The sequence below is a fragment of the Macaca fascicularis genome, chromosome 5 (assembly GCF_037993035.2).
Source record: "Macaca fascicularis isolate 582-1 chromosome 5, T2T-MFA8v1.1".
NCBI classification, from domain to species: Eukaryota; Metazoa; Chordata; class Mammalia; order Primates; family Cercopithecidae; genus Macaca; species Macaca fascicularis.
In genome coordinates this window covers 171,334,840-171,347,583 of record NC_088379.1, presented here as the reverse complement: position 1 = coordinate 171,347,583, position 12,744 = coordinate 171,334,840, and positions in this window count along the sequence as shown.

The window sequence follows — 12,744 nt, the reverse complement described above, 5'->3', positions numbered from 1 at the left end:
TTTGTTTTTAAAGACAGGTTCTTGCTCTGTCATTCAGGCTTGGATGCTGTGGCATGATAATAGCTCACTGCAATCTTTAACTCCGGGGCTCAAACTACACCTGATTGAGCTTCCCATGCAGCTAGGACTATAGGCACACACCACCACACCTGGAAAATTTTTTTCTTTTAATTTTTTTGTAGAGACAAAGTCTTGCAATGTTGTCCAGGCTGGTCTCAAACCTCTGGCCTCAAGAAAACCTCCTGTTTTGGACTCTCAAAAAATGGATGAGTTTTATTGTTTGTTTATTTGTTTGTTTGTTTGTCCCAGAATGTGTTTCATCTTGATGATTTCTTTGTGTGTGTACCTTAAAAGAATTTGTACTCTCTGCCCTCAGTGGAGTGTTCGATGAATGTTATTTAGATCAAGTTGGTAGACTATATTGTTCATGTCTTCTGCATAATTACTAATTTGTGTCTACTTGTTTTATCAACTATTAAGAGTGGTGCTGAACTCTGTGAATATACTTGTTGATTTGTCTACATCTTCTTGCAATTCTATTAGTTTTTGCTTCATTTATTTTGGAGTTCTATCAGGCAATTAAACATTGATGGATTGATCTATCACTATGAAATGACCCATATTTTCCCTGACAATACATAGTATATATATATATATATATACACACACCCTGAAACCAATAATCCATGCATACTGGAGGGACAACTGTATGTTAAAAAAATCAAAGGATGAAAAAGAATGTACCATTCTAAAGTTAATCTTAAGGTAGCTTGAGTGACTATACTAGCATTAGAAAAAGTAGATTCCAGGGCATATATGTGTATAGATTGCCTATTATACCTAATAAAACGTGTGTGCTATATAATAGTTGTTGCACTGTATTGTTTATGGAATAATGACCCCAAAAATGCTCTGTACGTGTTAAGCACAGATGCAATTTTTTTCTTAAATACTTTCAATTCAAATTGGTTCTTGTTGTTTTTTCCGTTTTTCTCTTACTTCAAGGGTAAGTATCATACTTCTATGATATAGTCCCAGGTATCAGCTGAGAGCATGGAATATTTACCAAGCCTACTAATTCGGTTAACTATTGAAATACTTGTTCAGTGCTTTTACACAGTCTAAACTCCCACTTTTGGTTGGACTTCTTAGAGCTTTCCCTGTACACCTTGAGAGATGAAAAAGTCTACAATAAAAATGGAGTACAGATTTTGGGGTTCAGTTATATGCATTCCTTGAGATTTTTGTCCCCTCAAATCACAACTGCTGTGACTGTACTTAAATCCAATGTTTCCTCAGCCCAGGGAGACTTTGGCTTTCTTCTCTGAATCTATCCCACACAGTAAGCTGAAAATACCCTAAAGGAGAAATGTTGCCATAAATATGCGTTCTATTGATTCCTTTAATCTCTCGGGGATTATAACCCTTAAAGAACTATGAATGGTGGTCACTTTCAAATGCCTTCAAATGATTTCCGTATGTTGTTTGTCCAGCTGTTATACTTTGTTGGAAGGATTAGGCTGCTAGAAGTGAATCAAAGATAACTGAGCCGAGGAATCATCAATAAAGAACCTAAACAGAAAAAGATAACAATAGAAGCTTGGACATTTAAGAAAATCACATAAATGCTAAAATAAGATACATAAATTAGTACCTTTGGTAAATGTATTCCTTAAATGGAGAGACATAGATTAATTCTGGAAGATAAAATAACAGAACTATCACAAAAACTAGAATAAAAATACATGGATTTAGAAATTATAAGCCTAGAAAGACACTGTTGCTAAATTCAGAATATTTAACACACGAATATTAGAAGTTTTAAAATGAGTTCAGAGAATTTCCATAAAAAAACATATAGTGCTGTAAATAATAAAGATAAATTATAGAATGAATTGTTATGATGCAAACTTAATGTGTATTTAGATAAGATAATTAAACTCCATGGATAAAGATAAATTAATATAAATTTTGAAACAAGAAAATCAAGTTATCCTTGAAGCTAGATTGGCAATGATCTTTGTATTTATGCCAATGAAAGCTAAAAGTCAGAAGAATAACACAAACTATTGAGACAAAAATAAGAAATCCAAGAAAATTATAATTTTGCTGTACAGTATTCAGATGTTGTGGTTAAAAATATATAGATACACAAGCAAATATGTAGAGTATGTCATCCCAGCATATATCATAGAAGAAAAATAACTGGGAGTGGGTGTGGAGGAACACTGAAACACTTCCTGATCCAGGAGAGTTTTCACAATGGGGGATGATAAAGCAGAGAAGCAGGGAACACGTAGTTGTAATAAAAGTAAAAAATAAATATATTAAACAACTTAATAGTTTTTTTTTTTTTTTTTTTTTTTGAGGACTCTCGCTCTGTTGCTCAGGCTGGAGTGTAATGGCAAGATCTCGGCTGACTGCAAGCTCCACCTCCCGGGTTACGTCATTCTCCTGTCTCAGCCTCCCCAGTGACTGGGACTACAGGCGCCCGCCACCACGCCCGGCTAATTTTTTTGCATGTTTAGTAGAGACGGGGTTTCACCGTGTTAGCCAGGATGGTCTGGATCTCCTGACCTCGTGATTCGCCCGCCTCAGCCTCCCAAAGTGCTGAGATTACAGGCGTGAGCCACCGCTCCCGGCCTTTAATAGTAACTTAATAGTAATTGCAGCAATACTCCAAAATTTAAGTAACGACTATATTAGTAAAACCTAGGAGCGTGACACAATAAGAAGAAGAGATAAAGACAGGCCAGGGGACTTATCTAAAGTGGAAGGACAGTGAAATGAAGGGGAAAATATAAAGGAATTATTATAAAATTATTTTGAATGTCTGCTTATTTGTATGGCATGCGGTAAGGAAAATAGGCACGAAGGCAAAGTGAAGCGCATCATTGTGGAGCAAGTATTAATCTCGTCTTTCTTAGTAGGTAAATAGTCAATTTGAGCGTTGCTATTTTGGTAAGGAATCATGTATTTCTTCTGGGTGTTTAAATATGTGTTATCAAGGTTCACCTTTCCGTGGTATATTCTTTTACAGTTATTTTAAACCTTCTCTAATCTCTGGTTCGAAGTCTAATCTCTTTCCTATATTGTCTGCTTTTTCTTCACTCTTAAAAAATTACTCAGGCTTTCGTGACATTTATCGGTGTTAAAACGTTTTAGATGTATTAATGCTTCTATTTGCTTTTTATTAAATAATATCACTTTTATCTTTATTAATAACTTCTCCTTTGTTTTGTGTTTTATATTTTTATTCCTATTTCTTAATCTAAGCACTTTAATCATTTATTATATTTCTTCTTAAAAATATTTTCAATTGTAAGTATTCTTTGGAGAAGTTTTATGGTGACAACCACTTTGGTATTAGTACATTCTATCTTATTTTTGCCTTTCTAGTATCTAGACAGTAGCACTTAGTGTCTTTTTAAGTCTTTGATCAAAGATTTATCTAGTGTGAATTTCTTGTCAAGCGATTATTTTTTCCGTGAATTTGTTATTACATATTTTCATTTTATCATATGTTGATCTGATAATTTATCTTGCTGTTTACTTTTGAATTAGTTAATTTTAAAAATTATGGCCTGGTACATATTTTTGGTTAATGCCCCAAGTATATGTGTATATATACATATATATGTATGTGTGTATATATATACATATATATGTTCTACTTAGATATATGAGGCTGGTTCTACAAACAAATTATTAATTCAGCTTGATTAGCATTTAGTTTTTCTTGTGTCTTTTTTATCTTTTGTTTATTTTTATATGTTCAATTCTTAAAGAGGCATATTAAGTCTCCCACTATATGTGAATTCTTTTATCAAGTTTCTTTATGATCAAGTAGTTTTTTACTTTATGTACTTGGCTGCTGTGTTTTATACATGTAGATTTATAATGGTTACTTATTGTTTTATCATACCTTTTATTATTACCTAATATCTGTTGGCATTATGTTTATTGACTTTAGCTGATGTCTGTGTATAATCTCTGTGCTAAATATTTTTTCAATTTTTTTTTCCTTTTAAGTGTTTTTGTTGCTTAGCAATGTTGTCAAGCTTTGCGTTTTAACGGGAGTTTTTTAGTACATATACATTTAATGTATGACATATATACCTTGCTTTTACATTTATTATGCAGCTGATAGTTTTCTTCAGTTTTAAAAACAATTATGATATGACCAAAGTATATTTTTTTCATTATATTTTCCTTCTGAGTATGTTTATAAGATGTACTATTTTTCTATATTTCTTTTATCTTGACTTTCCCAATCACACTTGTTTGCATAATTCATTTCTACTTAAAATAATGGAGACTTAGGAGGAAAATCATGCATTGGAGACTTTAGTCATGCTTCCTCTTGAATGGGTGGCATTTATAGAATCTAAAGGAAAATGTGAACAATTCTTTCTCAACCAGGATGCACCTTACCAGATTCCCATTTTTCATTGGAAGGGATGAAAGATTAATTTAGGCTCTTGAAGTATCATCCTGAAATAATGATTACCATCAGCCTTTACAACACAATGTGCCTACATGGTAGATTTATAGGAAATGTCCTACCTCTATGCTTTAGCTGTCACTGACTTCAGCCTTTTTCACAGGCCAAAAAATAAAGAGCCTGTAATTTGTTAGAAGACATGTACCTCTCTTAAACTCTGAGTAGACAATGTTGACAAATTACATGTTGACCTATTTTAAAAGTCCTCATTTAAAGCTGAATCACATTTAAAGGTTTCAGAGGACCTGCCCTATATCTTTTCAGGTCAGAATCGCTGTAAAAGTAGGGGTTCTCTTGATGGATGGGCTAATTTTTGTATTTCACTAAAGCACAGGTATAAATAGATACTAATGATTTTTTAGAATCCTTGATGGCTTCTCGCATGCTCTACATATTAATTATCTAATCATTCTAAGTTCTTTGATTTTTCTCAGGAGGAGGTTGCTGCAGGATGTCAAAGATTTTACAGCTTGAGTCTGTGGACGCATTAAATAGATACGAAGCATGGATCACATGTGAGAAGCAAAGTTGTCACAATGGTGTATAATGATTATGCTAGCCATACTCATTAATCCAGATTCCTTAGAAGTTTAATATAAATAATATATATCACACAATTGTATTGCCATTCCAGAAATTTGTACTAATGGATGTAGTAAAGGAAGCTGCAAGTTTTTGAGGCTTAATATATTAATAAGGATAAACCAGATTATGCCACAGCAACAAGAAATCCCTGAATCTAAGTGCCTTCAAATAGTAAATATTCTTTCTTTTTTCTCACATAATTTGGCCAGTGCAAGTTGCTCAAGCATAATGGATAGTATGGTAATTTGAAGCACCAGTCTAGTTTAATAATCACTATGTTAAACACTGCCTGTTGCTCTGTCAGAGAGAAGATAAATAAATGCTGGGAACTCTCAACTAAATGCTCTTCTCAGATCACTATCATACCCATTTACAACTCATTGTGAAGAAATGGCCATGTAACCCTATGCACCCAAAAGTGGACTGTGAAGTGTAGGACTGACTACCTCACAGTATATGCGCAGAAACTATGTTTTCTTTATATTTCAGTGGTGAATATACAAAATTCAATTTTGGATATGTCCAATCAGTATTATATTCTGTTCTCATGGAGACTGTGTAGCAGGTGGCCTGTCAAATTCCATCAAGTTAATCACGCAGAGCATATGGTGAGCATGGAATGATTTCTTAGACTTACCTGCGGAAAATTATTTCTGTTTTATTACTACATGACAAAGATCTTTGGGTCTGATCTTTGGGTCTTTATGAGAAACAAGCTTTTGATATTAAAAAAATATTGACTGAAGTATAAATAAATGTAATAAAATAAAAATAAACATATTCTGTGTATGTTCTAATTTCGTGTTAATAAAATATGTAATAAGTGAATAATATTCTAGTGAAGTCATGCACCCTAATAATTTGTTACAATTTTGCTATTTTGAAGCATTTAGGTTTCATATTTTCAAGTCATAAAGAACATTAAAATGGACAAATAATTGTAAAACATTTTTCTAAATTTTTAGGTTATTTACACAAACAAATAGAAAAGAAATTATTGAGACAGATATTAGTATGCTCAAAATTCTTTGCCAAATTTCTTAGCTGTTGAATTATATTTATATTCAATATGTTTATAGAACAAATGCTATGTGCTAACCACTTTCCTAAGTGACCACATACTCATAAAACACACACACCACACACCAAAGAACAATCTAGGGTATTATGAAGTTTACATTACTGTGGCATGAAACTAATAATAAAAAGTAAATTAATAAGATAATTTCAGACTGCCAAAAGTGCCATGATACAGCACATAGGGATATTATGATAGAGATTTGAAGCCTCTTTAGGAACTAGAAGGAGGGATCTCTTTACAGAAGGTTTATCTGAGCTGATAACTAAATTATGTGAGGAAAAAAAACAATCTAGGTGAATGCTTTGTGTGAGATTTTCATCAATAAGTGAATGACTGTTATACGGCATATGGGCAGTATTCTCAGTTGTTTACATAGGTAGATCTCATAGATGAAAATTTGTGTTTTTGGAACCATTGTAGAAAACTGACCATAAATGAGTCGATAGATTTATAGGCTCTTGGTTCTGTTCCATTGGTCCATATGTCTGTTTTTATGGTGGTAACATGCAGGTTTTATTACTATAGGTCTGTAATATATTTTGAAATCAGGTAGTATAATGTCACCAGCTTTTTTTTCTTCATTTTGCTCAAAATTGCTTTGGTTATTTGGGGTCTTTTCTGTTGAATTTTTAGATTGCTTATTCTATTTCTGTGAAAATTATCAGCAGAATTTGATTGAGATTACACTGAATCTACTGATTACCTTGAGACATTTTCACATTATTTATTCTTCCAATCCAAGAACATGGAAAGTCTTTCCATTTATTTGGCTCTTTTCCAATTTCTTTCATCAATGTTTGCTTTGTTTGTTTGTTTGTTTGCTTTTGAGATGGAGTCTCGCTCTGTCACCCAGGCCAGAGTGGAGTGGCACAATCTTGGCTCACTACAACCTCAACCTCCTGGGTTCAAACAATACTCCTGCCTCAGCCTCCTGAGTAGCTGGGACTACAGGCATGCACCACCATGCCCAATAATTTTTGTGTTTATTTTAGTAGAGATGGGGTTTCGCCATGTTGGGCAGGCTAGTCTGGAACTCCTGACCTCAAATGATCTGCCCACCTTGGTCTCTCAAAGTTCTGGGATTACAGGCGTGAGTCACTGTGCCTGGCTTCATCAATGTTTTATAGTCTTTAGTATACAGATCTTTTACCTCATTCATTAAATTTATTCCTAAGTATTTTGCTTTTTAATGCTATTATAAGTAGGATTATTTTCTTGATTTTTTGTATAGTTCTTTGTTAGTGTACAATAATGCTACTGATTTTTGTATATTGATTTTTTCTTCTGTTACTTTAGCAAATTTGTTTATTCCAATAGTCTTTTGGTGGAGCATTTAGAATTTTCTATTTATAAGATCATGCCATGTTAGCTTGCTTTAACTTATTTTATTATTTAGAAGTCTTTTATTTCTTTCTCTTGCTTAATTGTACTCACTAAGACTTTCAGTACTATATTGAATCCAAGTGACTTTTGTCTTTTTGTTCCTGATCTTAGAAGTTTGTAAATTTTTACTACTGAATGTCATGGATATTAGCTGTGGGCTTGTGATATATGGTTATTATTGTTGAGGCAAATTCCTTGTATACCTAATTTGCAGAGAGTCTTATCAAGAAAGAATTTTGAATTTTGTCAAATGTTTTTACTGCATCTATTGGTATGATCATAGGTTTTTTGTTCTTTACTTTGCTAATGTGATATATCTCATTCATTCATCGACCTAAATTGAATCATCCTTGCATCCCAGGAATAAATCTTACTTCACCATGGTGAATGATCTTTGTAATGTGTGTTGGATTTGGGTTTGCTAGTATTTTGTTGAGGCTTTTGTGGCTATGTTCAACAAGGATATTAGCTTCAAATTTTCTTTTCTGATAGTGCGTTTGGCTAGCTTTGGTATCAAGGTAATTTTGGTCTCAAAAAATGAATTTGGAAGTGTTCTTACTGTTCAATTTTTTTGGATGAGTTGAGGAAGAATTGATATTAGTTCTTTCAGTGATGGTGAAATTCAGGCATAAATCCATCAGAACTTGCACTTTCCTTTTGATGGGAATATTTTTCTTAATTAATCTACTTGCTTGTTATTGGGTTGTTCAGATTTTTACAATTTCTTTGTGATTCAGCCTTGGAAGGTTGTATCTTACTAGGAATTTACCCGTTTATTCTAGGTTATTCAATATGTTAGAATATAATTGCTCATAGTAGTCTCTTATGATCCTTTTACTTCTCTGGTATCAGTCGCAGTGTTTCTTATTTCAGTTCTTCTTTTATTATTTGTGCCTTCTTTTTTTCTTAGTGAAACCAAATATTTGTCAGTGCTGCTTATAATTTCAAAGAAACCTCTTACTTTTTTCTGTTGTTTATTTAGTCTCTATTTTATTTATTTCCACTCTAATTTTTGTTATTTTCTTTTTTCTGCTAATTTTGGGCTTTGCATTTCTTTTTTTTTAGTTCTTTGAAAAATAATTTCAGGTTGTTTATTTGAGATATTTCTTTTTTTAGTGTAGAAATCTATCACTATAAAATTTCCTCTTAGAACTGCTGTTGGTTTTTGGTGCATCTCATAGGTTTTAGTATGCTGTATTTCCATTTTTGTTTGTCTCAAGACATTTTTAGTTATCTCTTTTAGGTACAGTCTCTTCAATAAGTGGTGGTCGGAAAACTGGATATTCACATGCAGAAGAATGAAATTAGACCGTTACTAGCACCATAGAGATAAATGAACCCAAAATATAATAAAAACTTAAATAAGTAAGAAACTTTAAAGGTACTAGAAGAAAATATAGAGTTAAAAACTTCTTGACATTTGTCTAGGCAATGATATTTTTGATACGGCTCCAAAAGGACAGGCAACAAAAATAGACAAATGGGATTATATCAAACTAAAATACTTCTGCACAGCCAAGGAATCAATCAACAGAGTGAAGAACTACATTTTTGGAGAATGTGCCTCAGATTGGAAGAAAATATTTGTAAGCCATGCATCTAATAAAAGGTTAATATCTAAAATATATAAGGAACTCAAACAACTTAATACCAAGACAACAATCCAACTAACATATGGGCAAAGAACCTGAATAGATATTTCTGAAGAGTACATACAAAATGCTAACAGGTATATAAAAAGGAACTTAACATCGCTAACCATCAGGAAAATGCAAACTAGAGCCACAATGTGATGTTATTTCACCTCGGTAATAGTGACATTTTATCAAAAAGAAAAAGATAACAAGTGTTGGTGAGAATGTGGTGATAAGTGAACACTTGTACACTGTTGGTAGGAATGTAAGTTAGTGTAGCCATTATGGAATACAGTATGGAGGTTCCTCAAAAATTAAAAAAAGAACTAGTATATGATTCAGCAATCCCACTGATGGGTATATATTCAAAGAGAATAAAATCAGTATGTGAAAGAAAAAGCTTTTCATAAAGTCCAACATCCTTCATAATAATAATGCTCAAGAAACTAGGTATCAAAGGAACATACCTCAAAATAATAACAACCATCTATGACAAAGCCACAGCCCACATCATACTGAATGAGAAAAACCAGAAAGCATTTATCTTGAAACCTGGAATAAGACAAGGGTGTCCACTCTCTTCACTCCTATTCAAAACATTATTGAGAAGTCCTTGCCAATGCAATCAGGCAAGATAAAGAAATAAAGGGCAACCAAATAGGATAAGAAGAAAAAATATCTATCTTTGCTGACAATATGATTCTACACAGAGAAAATCCTAAAGACTCTGCCAAAATGCTCCTAGAACTGCTGAATGATTTCAGTAAAGTTTCAGAATATAAAATCAATATACAAAAATTATTAGCCTTTTCTATACACCAGTAATATTCAAGCTGAGACCTAAATCAAGAAAGTAACCCCATTTACAGTAGCTTTGAAAACAAAATAAAATATCAAGGATTACCTCTAACCACGGAGGTGAAAGATCTCTAGAAGAAGAGCTACAAAACTGTTGAAAAATAATGTCAGGTTGCTAATTTGAGATATTTCTTTTTTAAAATGTAGGAATCTATCACTATAAAATTTCCTTTTAGAACTGCTTTTGGCTTTTGATGCATCTCATAGGTTTTAGTATGTTGTGTTTCCATTTCTGCTTGTCTCTAGATATTTTTAATTATCTTGAGAAATCAGATATTGAAAGAAATCAGAGATGACACAAACAAATGGGAAAACGTTCTATGCTCATGGATTGGAAGAATCAATATCATTAAAATGGCCCTACTGCCCCAAACAATCTACATATTCAATGTTATTCCTATCAAGTTACCAATGTCATTTTTCACAGAGTTAGAAAAATATACTCTAATATTCATATTGAAACCACAAAGAACCTGAATAGCCAAAATGATCCCTAAACAAAAAGAACAAAGCTAGATGCATTGCATTACTTGACTTCAAACAATACTATAAGGCTACAGTAACCAAGACAGTATGATACTGGTACAAAACAGACATATAGACCAATGGAACAGAACAGAATACCCAGGAAATAAAGCAGCACACCTACATCCATCTGATCTTTGACAAAGTCAACAAAAGGAAGCAATGGGGAAAGGACTCCCTATTCAATAAATGTTTCTGGAATAGCTGGCTATCCATATTCAGAAGAATGAAACTGGACCCCTACCTTCACTTATATACAAAAATTAACTCAAGATGAATTAAAGCCTTGAATGTAAGACCTTGAACTGTAACAGTCCTTCAAGAAAACCTAGGAAACAACATTCTGGACATCTGCCTTGGGAAAGAATGTATGACTAAGCCCTCAAAAACAATTGCAACAAAAACAAAAACTAAGAAGTAGGACCTAACTAAATTAAAGAGCTCTGCACAGCAAATAAACTCTACACAGAGTAAACACACAACCTACAGAATGGGAGAAAATATTTGCAAACTGTGCAACCAACAAAAGTCTAATATCCAGAATCTAAAAGGAATTTAAATTTTTCAACAAGTAAAAAGCAAATAACTCCATTAAAAATGGACAATCCCAGCACTTTGGGAGACCGAAATGGGCGGATCACGAGGTCAGGAGATCGAGACCATCCTGGCTAACACGGTGAAATCCCGTCTCTACTAAAAAAAAAAAATACAAAAAACTAGCCAGGCGTGGTGGCGGGCGCCTGTAGTCCCAGCTACTCGGGAGGCTGAGGCAGGAGAATGGCATAAACCCGGGAGGCGGAGCTTGCAGTGAGCTGAGATCTGGCCACTGCACTCCAGCCTGGGTGACAGAGCAACACTCCGTCTCAAAAAAAAAAAAAAAAAAAAAAAAGGACAAACAACATGAAAAGACATTCTGCAAAGGAAGACATACAAGCAGCCAATGAACATTAAAGAATTATCAACATCACTAATCATTAGATGCAAATCAAAACCACAATAGGATACCATCTTGCACCAGTCAGAACTATTATTAAAAGGTAAAAAAAAAACACCAGTTGCCAAGGTCGTGGATAAAAGAGAACACTCACATACTGTGTTCTCTTTTACCTGAGGGAATGTAAACTAGTTAAGCCACTGCAAAACCAGTTTGGAGATTTTTCAAAGAACTTAAAACAGCACTACCCCATTTGAGCCAGCAATCCCAATCCCATTACTGGGTATATAGCAAAAAAAAAAAAAAAAAAAAAAAAGGTTATTTTACCAAAAAGACACTTCTACTTGTGTGTTCAGTGTGTTCATCACAGCAGTATTCACACCAGCATAAACATGAACTCAGCTAAAGAACTCATCAATGGTGGATTGGATAAAGAAAATGTGGTACATAGACACCATGAAATACTGTGCAGCCATAAATAGGAATGAAATCATGTCCTTTGCAGCAACATGATTGCAGCTGAAGGACATTGTCCTAAGTGATTTAACACAGGAACAGAAAACCAAATACCACATGTTCTCACTTATAAGTGAGAGCTAAACATTGGATACAAATGGACATAAAGGTAGCAACAATAGACACTGGGAACTACTAGAGGAGAGGAAAGAAGAAGGGAGGAAGGGTTGAGAAATTAACTATTGAGTATTATGTTCTGTACCTGGGTGACAGGATCAATCATACTCCAAACCTCAGCATCACACAAGATACCCAGGTAACAAGCCCACACATATACACTTGAATCTAAAATAAAAGTTCAAATTATAAGAAAAAAGAAAGAAGTCAGTATGGCAAAGATACATCTGCACTCTCATGTTCTTTTGAGCATTATTCACAATAGCCACATTATTCACGATAGCAAGCTATGGAATCAACACACACTCATCAACAGATGAATGGATAGAGTGTGAGATTATATATATATATATATATATATATCTCAATGGAATACTATTCAGCCCTAAAGAAATAAGTAAATTTTATCATTTGCAGCTACAGAGATGAACCTGGAGGACATTATGCTAAGTGAAATATGCCAGACACAGAATGACAAATATTATGTGATCTCAATTGTATGTGGAACCTAAAAATTTCAATTCATAGAACCAGAAAGTAAAATGATGATTGTCACAGCCATGATTGTCAGAGCCTGGGGCATTTGGAGGATACAGAGACGATTGTC